The following is a 13707-nucleotide window of genomic DNA, read 5'->3' as shown; positions in this document are numbered from 1 at the left end:
CCGGTCAACTTAAAAACCTAAAATCTATTAGACCATTACCCCACCCCACCCCCACTAGATCAGATAACCTAGTGTTCTACACTCCTAACCTAGCGCAGCCACTCTCTCTCAATGAAGCCCCATTACCTCAACCCCTCATAGCCGCTGATGAAAGGATTTTTGACGGTTTAGAATTTCTCAAATAAAATCTCGTCGAAGTATAGTTTCTAAACCAAGCAATAATCCTTTCATACAAAAAGTTGTTTGTCACTAAAACAAACCCCTGAATTTATAAACCGAAGTATTCAAACCTCGGGTCGTTCTCCCTAGGAATTACAATAAAGTGTCTTGTTATTGGTTTGAGTTGTTTTGGGGTTTTGGATAAGAGACATGAAAGTAAATGGCAATGAAAATAAACTAACAACTATAAAAGGCTCTTGGCAAGGTATGAAAATTAGAAGTTCTATCCTAGTTATCCTTCTCAATTGTGATGAGAATTGTTCATTGCTACCACTTAGTTAACCCTTGCTAATAAAGGAAAGTCAAGTGGATGAATTGACTTGAGCCACAAGTCCTAGCCAACTCCCAAGGAAAGACTAGCTTTAGTGCACTCCAAACCAATTAGCAATCTCTCCAATTACCAATCAACAAAGGAATTAGATAACTCAAGTGTCACTAATTACTCTACCTAGACCAAGAGGAACAAATTCTACACTAAAACTAAAAGAGACATTTCAACAAACACATAAAGTGCAATAGAAGTGAACATTATTAAATGCAAGAATTAAAGGAATCCACAACTACAAAAACAAGAGATCAACAATAGAAAAGTAAAGAAGAACAATTATTATGAATTACCTCTTATTGAATTGAAAGAAAATGGAAGGAACAATACTAGATCTACAACAAAATATAAGAACAACATAAAGGAAATTACAACAAAAGAGTAGAAGAAGATGAATGTAACAACAAGAAATTGAAAGGTAGAAGTAGAATAAAGCAAAGATTAAAACCTAGATCTAAGAACTAAACCTAATCCTAATCCTAATCCTAGAGAGAAGTGAGAGCTTCTCTCTCTAGAAACTACTTCTAACCAATCCTAATGAGTGTGTAATGATTGGAATTCCCTTTGCTCTTCAATCCTTGGCTTTAAATAGCATCTTTGGCACCAAAGTTGGTTGCAATTGGGCCCCACAATCCTCAGAATTCGTTGGCCACGTTTTCATTAAAAAATCATAAAACAGCACCGACGCATACGCGCACAGCACGCGTACGCGTCCATGGGGTGATTCGCAGGTGCGCGCGAGCGCCAAGTGCGCGCGCGCATCCATGGGCAAGTTCAACTTCTTTGACTTTTCATGATTTCTCCACTTTGCATACTTTCCTCTTCACTCCTTTGATCCATTCCTAGCCTTTTCAATCTGAAATCACTAACAAACATATCAAGGCATCTAGTGGAATCAAAGGTGAATTGAATTTAGCTAATTTAAGGTCTAGAAAGCATGTTTTCACATCTAAGCACAAATTAGGAGACAATCACAAAGCTATGCTTATTTCATTAAATAAATGTGGGTAAAAGGTCATAAAATCCCCTAAAATCAATACAAGATAAACCGTACAATTGGGGTTTGTCAGCCGCGCCTCCCCAGCCCTTCCCAGCCCTGCCTCCCACTCTCCCATCACCTCACAGCCCCACCTAGTCCCGCCGATCCAGCCCCTCCCAGTCTCCCCGAACCATAGCCTCGTAGCCCCTCCCAGCAGCGCCGAGCAGTGCCGTGCTGTGCCGGACCAGCCACCCATCAGCGATGTTCAACCGTTCCTGGCAGCGCGAACCAGTGAACCCAACCCCTCCCAGCAGCGCCGAACCTGCGCCTCCCAGCCCCTCCCAGCACCTCTGTTCTATGTATTATCTATTTGTTGTTGATTGTTCACTTATTTGTTGATGATTTTTTGAAATTGTTAATAATTTTATTTTGTTTTAATTTCTGCTACTGTTTGAATAATTTATGTTCTATGTTCAGTGTATTTTTGCAATTGCTAATTGTTGTTGATTGTTGTATTTGTTTATGCAATTTGTTGTATTTGGGGGTTTTAGCTTATGAATGTGTATTATTTCTAGTTGTTAGAGTTCTAGCCTTCTAGGTTCTGATTGTTAAAGAAGGTGTGTTTTTTATTGTTAGGGTTCTAGGATCTGATTGTTAGAGAAGGTTGTCACCTCTTAATTTAAGCAGATTTTGATTTTTTTATGACAGTTCCATTGATGGAGTTATCAAGGAGAACTTTACGGAATAGTTTGTCCTATTTGTTATAACACTTATAATTTTGGTTATGATGTACTAAAAAAGAATATGCATGAATATGAATATCTTGATAAGAATGGAATGGATTGTCAACTCTTTGAATGAGTGACTGATTCCTTATTTTAAACTCAGTGACTCTGAGATCTTGTGGAGAAAACTCTAAAAGTGGCTCCAAGACTTTCCTTTTGTTCAAAATTATAGTTACATTAGTAAAATTGCATATATGATATATGTGTTCTTATAAGAATAAAAGGATAACTTGAGTAGATATTATACATGCAAAAAATTGTCACAAACAGGTAGAAAAGGATGAAGAGGCAACATTTTTAAAAACCGAATAAACCGAACCAAACCAAATCGATTTTAATTGGTTTGGTTTGGTTCAGATGGTTTCGATAAAAAAACTGAATCAAACCGAACCGCAGTTTAATTAAATGATTAGATCGAATGATTTTTTTCTCAAAAACCGAACCAAACTGCACCACGAATACCCCTATTGACTAATGCATCCTCCTAATTAGAAGCACTTGTCTCAAAGTCACGGGAGATAAGTCAAAGTAGAAAACCTCATAGTTCTGATAAGTCAGAGAGTCGAAGCAAGTCAAGAGGAAAGTACAAGCCAAGAAAGGAGTTCTTTTGTCACCATTGTGGCAAGTCAGGACATATCAAGAGGTATTGTAGGTTCTTGAAAAGAGAACAATCAAAGGGAAGAAACGAAGACAAAGGTAAAGATAGTGATAAAGAGACTGTTGCTATTGTTTGTGAAGATGTTCTTATCACATATGATAAAAATTATGTGAATCTTGTATGTGATTATTTCACTTGGATTATGGACTCTGGTGCCTCATGTCATGTCACTTCGAAACGTGAATTTTTCACTTCCTATACTGCTGAAAATTTTAGCAAGATCAAATTGGGAGATAAAAGAGTGTGTGATATCATTGGTATGGGTGATATGTGGCATGAAACCAACATGGGATGCAAGTTGCAGTTGAAGGACGTTAGGCATACGCTAGATATGCGGTTTAATCTCATTTCAGTGAAGGCATTGGATCAAGAGGGGTATTGCACTTTCTTTGGTTGTGAAAAATACAATATTACCAAAGGGGCTCTCATTATTGCTAGAGAAGATAATAGTCTCACTACTCTCTACCGGCTGTAAACAAAGTTGTGCAAAGAAGATGTGAATGTAGCTGATGATTCCTCTTCTGATTTGTGGCACATACGTCTTGGTCACTTGAGCGAGAAAGGACTAAGCGTCTTAACCAAGAAGCACTCACTTTCCGTAAAAGGTACAACTTTAAATACTTGTACTCATTGTTTTGTTGGAAAGCAAGCTAGAGTATCATTTCATATTTCTGGACCTCATATAAGATCACATGTTCTAAATTTAGATCACATTGATGTTTGCACTATGGATGCTAAGACACTAGGTGGTGCATCATATTTTGTTACTTTTATTGATGATTATTCTCGAAAAGTGTGGGCTTTTGTTTTGAAATCTAAAGACCAGGTGCTCGGTATCTTCAAACACTTTCATGCAAGTGTTAAAAGAGAAATAAGAAGAAAATTGAAATGTGTTCGAGCGGATAATGGTGGTGAATACAGGGATCCGTTTGAAGACTATTGTAAAGGACATGGAATCAAGTTTGAGAAAACGGTTCCTAAGACTCCTCAACATAATGGAGTTGCAGAGATAATGAATCGCACTATTAATGATAGAGTCAGGTGTATGCTCTCTCATGCAAAGTTGCCTAAATCCTTTTGGGGTGAAGCAATAAGAACTGCAGTAGATTGGAGAAAGTTTGGAGAGGAAAAGATGATAGTTACTTGCGAGTGTTTGGTTGTAGGGCTTTTATTCACATTCCAAGAACTGAAAGGTCCAAATTGGATGGAAAGTCAAAGATGTGTATCTTCATGGATTATGGTCACGAAGACTTTGGTTACAGATTATGGGATCCGATAAGGAAGAAGATAATTAGAAGCCGAGATGTGATTTTTCTTGAAGACCAAACTATTAAAGATCTTGAGAAGACAGACAAGCAAACAATAACTGTTAGACATTCTGCTGATAATGAACCTGGTCCTTCCACTAGACCTCCTATTGATGGAGAAGATGTACAAGTTGATAATGATGGTGATGATTTGCATGATGAACCTACACCTCAACCTGAGGTGCCAAATGTTGAAGTTCCACCTGAACCACCAGTTGAGCCTGAATTGAGAAGATCTACTAAAGAGCGTCATCCTTCTCAAAAATACTCTTCTCATGAGTATATGATGAACATTGAGACTGGGGAGCCAAAGAGCTACTAGAAAGCTATGTCTGATGAGCATAAAGAAGAATGGTTGAAGGCCATGCAAGAAGAAATAAAATCCTTGCATGAGAATCATACTTTTGAATTGGTGAAGTTGCTGAAGGGTAAGAGAGCATTCAAGAATAAATGGGTGTTCAAATTGAAAGCGAATAAAAATGTCTCACGACCAAGGTACAAAGCTCGATTGGTTGTGAAAGGTTTTGAGCAAAAGAAAGGTATTGATTTTGAGGAGACTTTCTCTCCAGTTGTGAAGATGTCCTCTCTTCGAGTTGTGTTTAGATTGGCAGCCAATTTGAATTTAGAGGTTGAGCAACTTGATGTGAAGACTGCATTCCTTCACAGTGACATAAATAAAGAAATTTATATGGAGCAACCCGAGGATTTCGAGGTTAAAGGAAAGGAGCACCTTGTATGCAAGTTGAAGAAGAGCTTATATGGGCTGAAGCAAGCGCCAAGGAAGTGGTACACGAAGTTTGATTCCTTCATGGAAGCTCAGTAAGACTTCTTCTGATCATTGTGTATATGTTAAGAAATTCTCTGATGATGAATTTATAATTCTTTTACTTTATGTTGATGACATGTTGATTGTTGTCATGATATTAAGAAGATTGAAAGTCTTAAAAAAGACTTGAACAAATCCTTTGTTATAAAGGATTTGGGTCCTGCAAAGAAAATCCTTAGCATGAGTATCACTCGTGACAGGAAGAATGGAAAACTGTGGTTGTCGCAGCAGAAGTACATTGAGAAGGTTTTAGAGAGGTTTAGCATGAGTAATTCCAAACCTGTTAGTACTCCATTTGCTAGTCATTTCAAGATGACTTTGCAGCAATGTCCTACAAGTGAGAAAGAGAAAGCAGAAATGAAGAAAATTCAGTATGCATCTGCAGTTCGCAATTTGATGTATGCTATGGTTTGCACCAGGCCGGATATTGTTCATGCTGTTGGAGTTGTTAGCCAGTTTCTCTCTAATCGTGGCAAGGAACATTGGCAAGCAGTGAAGTGGATTCTCAGATACCTTAATGGTACTTCCAAAGTTTGTTTATGCTTTGGGAGTGGCCAATTTGTGTTGGATGGTTACACAGATACAGATATGGCTGGGGATCTTAATTCAAGAAAGTCTACTTCTGGTTATATGATGACTTTTACAGGGGGAGATGTGTTGTGGCAATCTCGACTTCAGAAATGTGTGTTGTTTTGTCTACTACAGAGGCAGAATACATTGCTGTTGTTGAAGCTTCTAAGAAACTCTTGTCGATGAATAAATTTTTACAAGAGTTAGGCATCAATCAAGAGAAGTTTGTGTTATTTTGTGAAAGTCAAAGTGCTATCCATCTTAGCAAGAATCCGACATTTCATTCCAGATCAACATAGAGGTGAGGTGTCATTGGATATGTCAAGCGCTTGAGATGAAGTCATATGCACTTGAGAAGATCCACACTGATGATAATAGTTCAGATATTATGACTAAGAGTTTATCTGCAGTGAAGTTTGATTCCTGCAAAGAGAAGGTGGGCTTGGTGGAGCAGCCTATCTCCACTTGAGTTAGTGAGGGAGAGATTTGTTGGTGGGTCCCCAACCTCAAGTGGGACCCACAACCTTTTAAAATAAAATAAAGAAATAAAGAAATAAAGAAAGTGGCTAACGCCACGAAGAGAGAGTGAGAAGCTTTCTTCAAATTCCAAAAAGAAAGCATAGAAAGAAACAGGGTTTTGGCGTCGAGAGAAGAAGAAAATTAGGAAAAAGGAGCATTGCCATTTTGATCACATTGACTTGGTAAATTTGCTCCATTTCTTAATGAAATTTTAGTATGTTGTTTCTGATGTAGAGATGAACATTAGGATATAACTTGCTAGTTGTATTGCCTTCTCTTTTGCCTGATTTGAGATACCCACTTTGTGGAGGGTTTAGGTTGATTCTATCAATTTTGATGATGTATTTTGTTGATTGTTGAGATGTTCTAGTGTCACTAGGAAGACTGTTTGTGTACCAAGGTTGTCAAACTCGCGAGTCTAAGTAAACTCGTGGAGCTGACCTAGACTCGACTCGCGAGTTAACTCGTAGACTTGTACGAGTTCACTTGATAAATTAAAATAATAGCATACATTATAACAAATACTTTAAAATACACATTCAAATCATCTATAATTAGTCTTATACAAATACAACATAGAACACACAAAATTAAAAATTCTAAATCTGTAATACTAAATCTTTAATTGAACATTGAATAATATCAAATAATCAAATTAATTCTAATAAAAATAATTAATTACTAATCAACCATGAATAGATGAACCATCTGGCTATCTAACATAAACGATAAGCAATAAAATTTTAAAAGCAAAAAAAAAACTAAATCAAGAAGCAAAGGCTCAAAGAAGGGGCAAAAGGCATACAAAAAATAGAGGATACAGAAGAAAAGAAGGGGCAAAATCCCAGCAACAGCAGATTGAAGACAAGGGTGCAGCAGGCAGCGGTGGTGAGGGTGCAGCTGCAACACGAAACGACGGCGACAAATAGTCATGGATTTCATGACGATGCAAACCAGAGCAAAGATAGGACTGTAGGAGAAGTAGTCGAACTCATAAACGGTGATAGCACGATGGAGTTGCAGACAGTGGAGATGTGAAGAAATACAAAACAGAGGACAACATAGGTAAAATTCGCAAAGACAATTGCACAAATCAGAGCAGAAGTAGCAGACGCAGGCGAACAACGGCAGCTCGACAAGGAACGACGACTGCGACAGAACATGGAGAAAGTGAGACTTGAGAGAAACAACGCAAATGAGTGAGTTGTGAGTGAGTTTTCTTTCATTCTTTGGGAGTGTTATCGTAATCCTAATAAAAAAAGTATTTTTTTTGGTTTCAAAATGACGTTATTTTGAGCAAAAATGAAGAAAAACACAAACTCGCCAACTCGGTCCTAGACTCACGAGTTTGTCCGAGTTTGACTGAGTCTAGCCGAGTCTAGCCGAGTTTAAGCAAGATAGAGTCTATGTCCAAGTCAACTCGATTCCATATCTAAACTCGTAAACTCGTACGAGTTTACGAGTTAACTCAAGAGTTTGATAACAATGTTGAGTACCCATTATTCTAATAGTGGAAGATTTTACTGGACTAGATCCCGTGAGTTTTTTGTCCCTCTTTTAAGGTTTTTTCACGTTACAATTTTGGTGTCGGGTTGTTTAATTTCTGCCATTATATTTGTTGTTTTGAGTATCTTTAGTATTGCCTATATAATCGCACAAATTGTGAAATAATTATTTTTTATGCTTCCGCTATTAGACAGGTTCTTGTTTAAACCTTTGTTGAATTTTCCAACATATCATAAATGTTGAATTTTGGGAGATTATTAAGGGTTTCAAATAACAGTTGCTAATGATTCCTAGAATATTATTGTGAAGTGTAACTCTTTAATGACTCTTCAAGTTATTAAAATAGGATGTCCAAATTCTCACCCTTTGTGCAGCTTTTGTGCAAGATATACTAATCCTAAATAGACACATGCAGAATGTTAATTGAAATCACATGTTCAGAGAAGCCAATGCAATTATAAATATAATGACCAAAAAGGAACATAATCTCCCCATCCGTCTTCACATTTTTTTATGCAGCTACATCTGATGTTATTTTAACTTTAGTTTTTAATATGTATGGGTTTTTTTAGACTTAGAGACTTGTAATTTTTCTTACTTTTTTGGAGTTCTTGACCCTGCCCCTTTATAAGAATTTTTTCTTTTACTTATGTTGTTTTCAATCAAGTTTATTTAGAGAAAAGAAAAAATATATTTTTTAATTAAAAGGTTGACTGATGTGCTTGTAAACAATGTTATTTGCAGTGCAATTTTGATCGAGTTTAAAAGAAAAATAAATCCAATTCGAAGTATATAATTTATTACAGATTGGATTACATATGTTTGATTTTACTTTTTAAATTCAATCAAATACAAAAAAAATTAACATTTTATTATTAAAAATAAAAGTAACTTTATATATGGATTTGGATTAGATTAGTTAAATTTTGAGAAATAGATACTGATCCAACCTATGTAGTTTCGTAAAAATAGAATTTAATCTAATTTAAATTAGTATAATTTTTAATTGATTTTGGATTGGATAGCATATTTGTTTGAATTGGTTTGAATTTAAATATCCTTATTTGTAAGTAATGATAAATTTATATTTAACTTTATTTTATATATTTAATGATTTAAGTTTAAACTTTGAAGTGTTAACATGTATTTTACATTTATTTTATTTAATTTATTGATAATATAAAAAATATTTAAATAACTTTTAACAATGATAATTAAGTCTTATATACATTACAAAATTTTATTATTGTTGTCTACTTTATCAAAAAAATATTTTATATACGTATATAATTATTTTATAAATGTTTTAGACATGAGATTTTAATTAATTTTTTTAAATGCTAAAAATTATCATTATCAGTAGCTTATATTAAATACTCAAAAAAATATATAAATTTTCAAGATATAAAAATAATGTAATGCTACTTATAGATATGCATACTGATGAGTTTGGAAAACTCTAATTTAATTTTGATGATAAACAAACATTATTAAAATAATTAATTACAAAATTATTAATTTGATGTTAAATTAATTAATAATTGTGTTCTGCAGGATTTTTAATGTGGACTGAAAATAAAAAGAAAATTACAAGCCCAAGTACATTCAGCATTGATACAAAAATATTTTGTTTGGCTGAATTATTGTTCTTGTTATTGGGCCAGAATTCAAACTATCATAAGCCCAATTCATCTTGCATGCTTGGTCCGAAATCATAAGGAAATGGACACAATGCACTTCTTTAACTAAAACCCATTCCTTTAAGCATGTTACAAGCTTCCAACGGATTCCATTTCCCACTTTGGGATGGATTTCAAATTTAATTTAAGCATTGGAAACATAAGTGAGAGAGAGAAATTGATTTGATGGCTTTAATGATCCTACACGTCTATCAGTAAAGGAAAGTGGGAAACTTGAGTGCACTTTTATTCCTTCTCTTTGCTACATTAAATTATTTGATCAAATCAATTGAATATCTTCTTTCTTCTCTCTCTAATCTTTCTTTCTTCTTCTCTTCGGTCATGTCACAGCAACCATGGAAGCTACACTAAGCTACCAAAAGAAAAAAGAAGAAGCTGCATGCATCAAGACCATCAAGTTAATGATGGCGCGAAAAATAAAACCAAAAGTATGTTGTGGCTGAGATAATCACCAAATGTGGTAAGATTTGGTGAGGTAATCTCGGATCCTTCATACTCAAAAAGAAAGATGAAGATTCGGCCAGCAAGGGAGATTCTTGAAGTATGGCTTGTCTTTGATTCTGCTCAACCACCACAGGAAGTAGCTAGAGTGGCGAAGTGTGGTTGAGGCAGAGATTGAAGCAGATGAAGTCATCATCATCATGAAGCATCAAGGGGCAGAAATCCATCTTGGAGAGCAAGCCAAGGATGGAGAGCTCGGATTGATGAAGCGTGATGATCAAGAAAGGACTAGAGGTAATTGCATGTTGGATTTTGCATGGTTATCTCTTCTCTCTCTATGTGGCCGAACCAGTTCTGTTTCTTGAAGGAGGAAGAAGTTAGTTTGGGTATTGGCTTCAAGTGTGGAGACTTCCCTCTTCTTTAAAAAGAGAGAAAAGCCACTGTTTGGAGCAAGGAGAAAATTTGAGAGTGCAAGGCACAGAGTTTTCAGAGCTACCTGAGCTAACAGTTTTCTCTTCTTCTTCAATGTTTTCTGTTTTGTAATTTTTCTGTTTAATTTTGTCATGTCTTGAGTCTCATGGAAAAAGACAAACAAGTGAGGTTTGTATGAAAAAGTCATAGAGCGGAAAAAAGCAGAGAGTGCAAAATTAAAAGAAAAAGTCATAGATGTCTTAGAGTTCCTTTGTTCATCTATGTTGTGTTTTATGATTCTGTGGGAATCCCCTTGTAAGTTGGGTTAGCACTTTACAGTTGAAAGCTTGGCAGTGACCAAGTCAAGTTCATGATTGGGTTTAGAATTCTGGACTTGTCCCAGATAGGAAGGGTAGTTCTTAGGAAGAATTGGTGTATGTAATCAAAGTTGATTATACTGAAATTTCATCATTGTTGTGATGGAGACTGGATGTAGGCTGCACTGCACTTAGCAGCTGAACCAGGATATATCTTGGTGTACTATTTCTTCCTCTTCTACTTAAATTCTGTTTCTGCTGCCCAGGAGATAAAGCCGAAAAATATCTCGTGACAAGTGACGAGACAAAAATCAAAAAGTCTCCTGAAGTTGTTACAAAGACCAGCAAGTGTAATTGAAAGAAAAATGGGCTAAGATTCAATCTCCTTCTCTTAGCCACCGAAAACCATCACATACTTTACTCTTAAATTAATACAAGAAGATATAAAATTTAAGATAAGTTATTTAACTAAAATGAATGAATTTTAAAATTATCCAATTACAAGTTTACAACTTTTTTATATATCTATGTAAATATTATAGGACAAACATAAGACACTAGCACAATTTAGGTGGAACTAATACTAATAGAATATTAATATAATAGAAATAGAACTGTGTTTTTTTTGTATACTCTTCTCGATTTTGTTGTTATTACCCACTTTACGCAATCGATCTGATCATGTAAATATCCTTCAACATAACGTAGATTCTTCCGGCGAGAGGTTAAAAGTATCTTTTGACAGAACAACGTTTTAGAAAAAAGAAGCGATCACACTTTCTTAGTATTTTTTGTGGTTGGGTTTATCATCATAAAAGTGTTTAAACGAAAATCACTATAGAATTTAGCTCATTTTTTAGGTAATCAAAGACTAATTTATCGTTGAATAGTGTATATATACTGTTAATTTTTAACTCATTCAAATGTCCTAACTATCTCTCATTTCAGTCTAACTATAATTTTTTACTATCTATCATTCTAATATACTAAATAAAAAAATTAAATTAAATAAAAAATTATTAAATAAAAAATACTAAAAACTATTAAAAGTACTAGAAAGTACTAAAAATATTAAAAATATATATTAAAATTTATTTTAAAAAGATTATTTAAAACTTTTTTATTTTATTATTAATTATTAAATTTTTTCTCTCATCTTCAATCTCATAAATAATGTAAAAAAACTAGAAGTACATTAAGAAAGTTAAAAAAATAAAAAAAAATTATCTATTGAATTGGATAATATATTTATTTATATAAACTAAAAATATTAAAATTATTTCTAATTAATAATTATACATACACTTTATAGTAAAACGAGGATCGAAGATGGAATAACAATTTTCACTGCTTGGATTTGAGCTCGTACTCATTTATTTTTATTCAAAGTAGTAGGTTCATTATAAAAAAATTAATAAAACAATTTAACTTTAATTTATGTCACAAATTAATTAAGTTATGTTAATTTAATTGTTAATTCATTAGTCTATATTAAAGATTTAAATTTTGTAACGACGAATGAAGGATAGAATAAAAAACCAAAACAACACAAGCCATGCCGATAAATTAGTGCTAATTGCTAATGATCTTCTCCATATTATCCTGGCAAAATTACAAGGTGTTGTATAACATGTGTATAATCAGTTACAGGGTACAATGAATTATCCTAGGCAATATATTAACATAAACTGCTGCCCACTTCAGGGTTTATGCATAGACAACTTTTTCAGAAGACTACGTAGCAGTTCTGTTCAAACACTTGCTCCACTTAAATCGGGCTAGCCTCTCAATTTTTTTATTGATTTTGTAAACTGATACATTCTGTAGCGATTTACATAAATATATGAAAAAATTTAAACGTGTAACGCTTTAGAAAAATTATAATTGGGCAATTTTAAAATTCATTCATCTTATTTAGATAACTTGTCCTAAAATTTAATAATGTCAATAAAAAAAACAAACATATAAATCTTAATATCATACGTCAAAAAGTTGTTTGTCATCAATAATATCTCAAGATCAAAATATGTATAAAATAGTTATTGACTTAAATTCTCAATGATATTTTATATCAATAAAGAATAATACTAAGTATGAAGGAAAAATAAATAACCTCAACAGCATTAGCTTTTGTAACATGTCTATAAAAAAAACATATTTGATAAAGTTATTAACTGTATTATGGAGAAGGGATTTTCACTTTGTTTATGGTCATGAGTTCGACCATAATATTTATTTAGAGTTTGATTTTGGTTAAAATTCACTCAAATAGTGAAATATACTCATTTTAATTCAAGTAACATTACATTTTTACTTCTTTAAAATAGAAAAATAAGATACATTTAAAGTTTAAAAACTATCAAATATAATTAAAGATTTCATATTCAAAATCTAATTCTATTACCCTCAAACAATGTTGTTAGTAAAAATCAAACTCATAATTTAAAAGAAAGACTCCTTAATTGGTAGATACTCTTAGATAAATGATCGAATGGTATCTTAATCTTTTTAACACAGCAAATATTTGTTTTTTGACAAAAAATAGTTGTATTGGACAAACAATTAAACTTAAATTCTTGAATAATCAATATTACTTTTATTTCTATTGCAACAACTTTTTTTTTGTGAAAAGTGCCCGTATTAATAATTGTTCATCTTTAAAGTTTATTTATTTTTAATATTAAAAATAATGTAAACTTTAAATTTAATTAATTTTATTAAATTTTTAAAATAAAAATTATTATACATATTTTTATTAAAAAAACATTTTGTATATTTTAATATCATCCATTACGCATACATATACTAGTAATAATAACAATTTAAGTAAAATAAATAGCTCACTTGTCTTTTTTTTTAGAAATTAAACATACAGTAATAACTTAATTTAATAGAGTATCCGAGAAGCCGCTAATTAACAATATTTAGTAAAGTTTTTACTTTTTGAAAGTAGCTATAAAAGCTATTTTTTAAAAAACAGCTTTTCAAAAGCACTTACATTTGGTAAAATTAAATTAAAAATGACTTTTAATAAATATAAACACCACAGTTATGTTTGATAAAATAGCTTTTAAAACTTAAAAAAATTATAATAAACATATTTATAACAAAGAATAATTTCTTTTTTCAAATTCTTTAAAATTT

The sequence above is a fragment of the Arachis duranensis genome, chromosome 1, assembly GCF_000817695.3.
Source record: "Arachis duranensis cultivar V14167 chromosome 1, aradu.V14167.gnm2.J7QH, whole genome shotgun sequence".
Taxonomy (NCBI): domain Eukaryota; kingdom Viridiplantae; phylum Streptophyta; class Magnoliopsida; order Fabales; family Fabaceae; genus Arachis; species Arachis duranensis.
The sequence above is the reverse complement of the archived record's forward strand: the minus strand, read 5'-3'. Positions refer to the sequence as shown.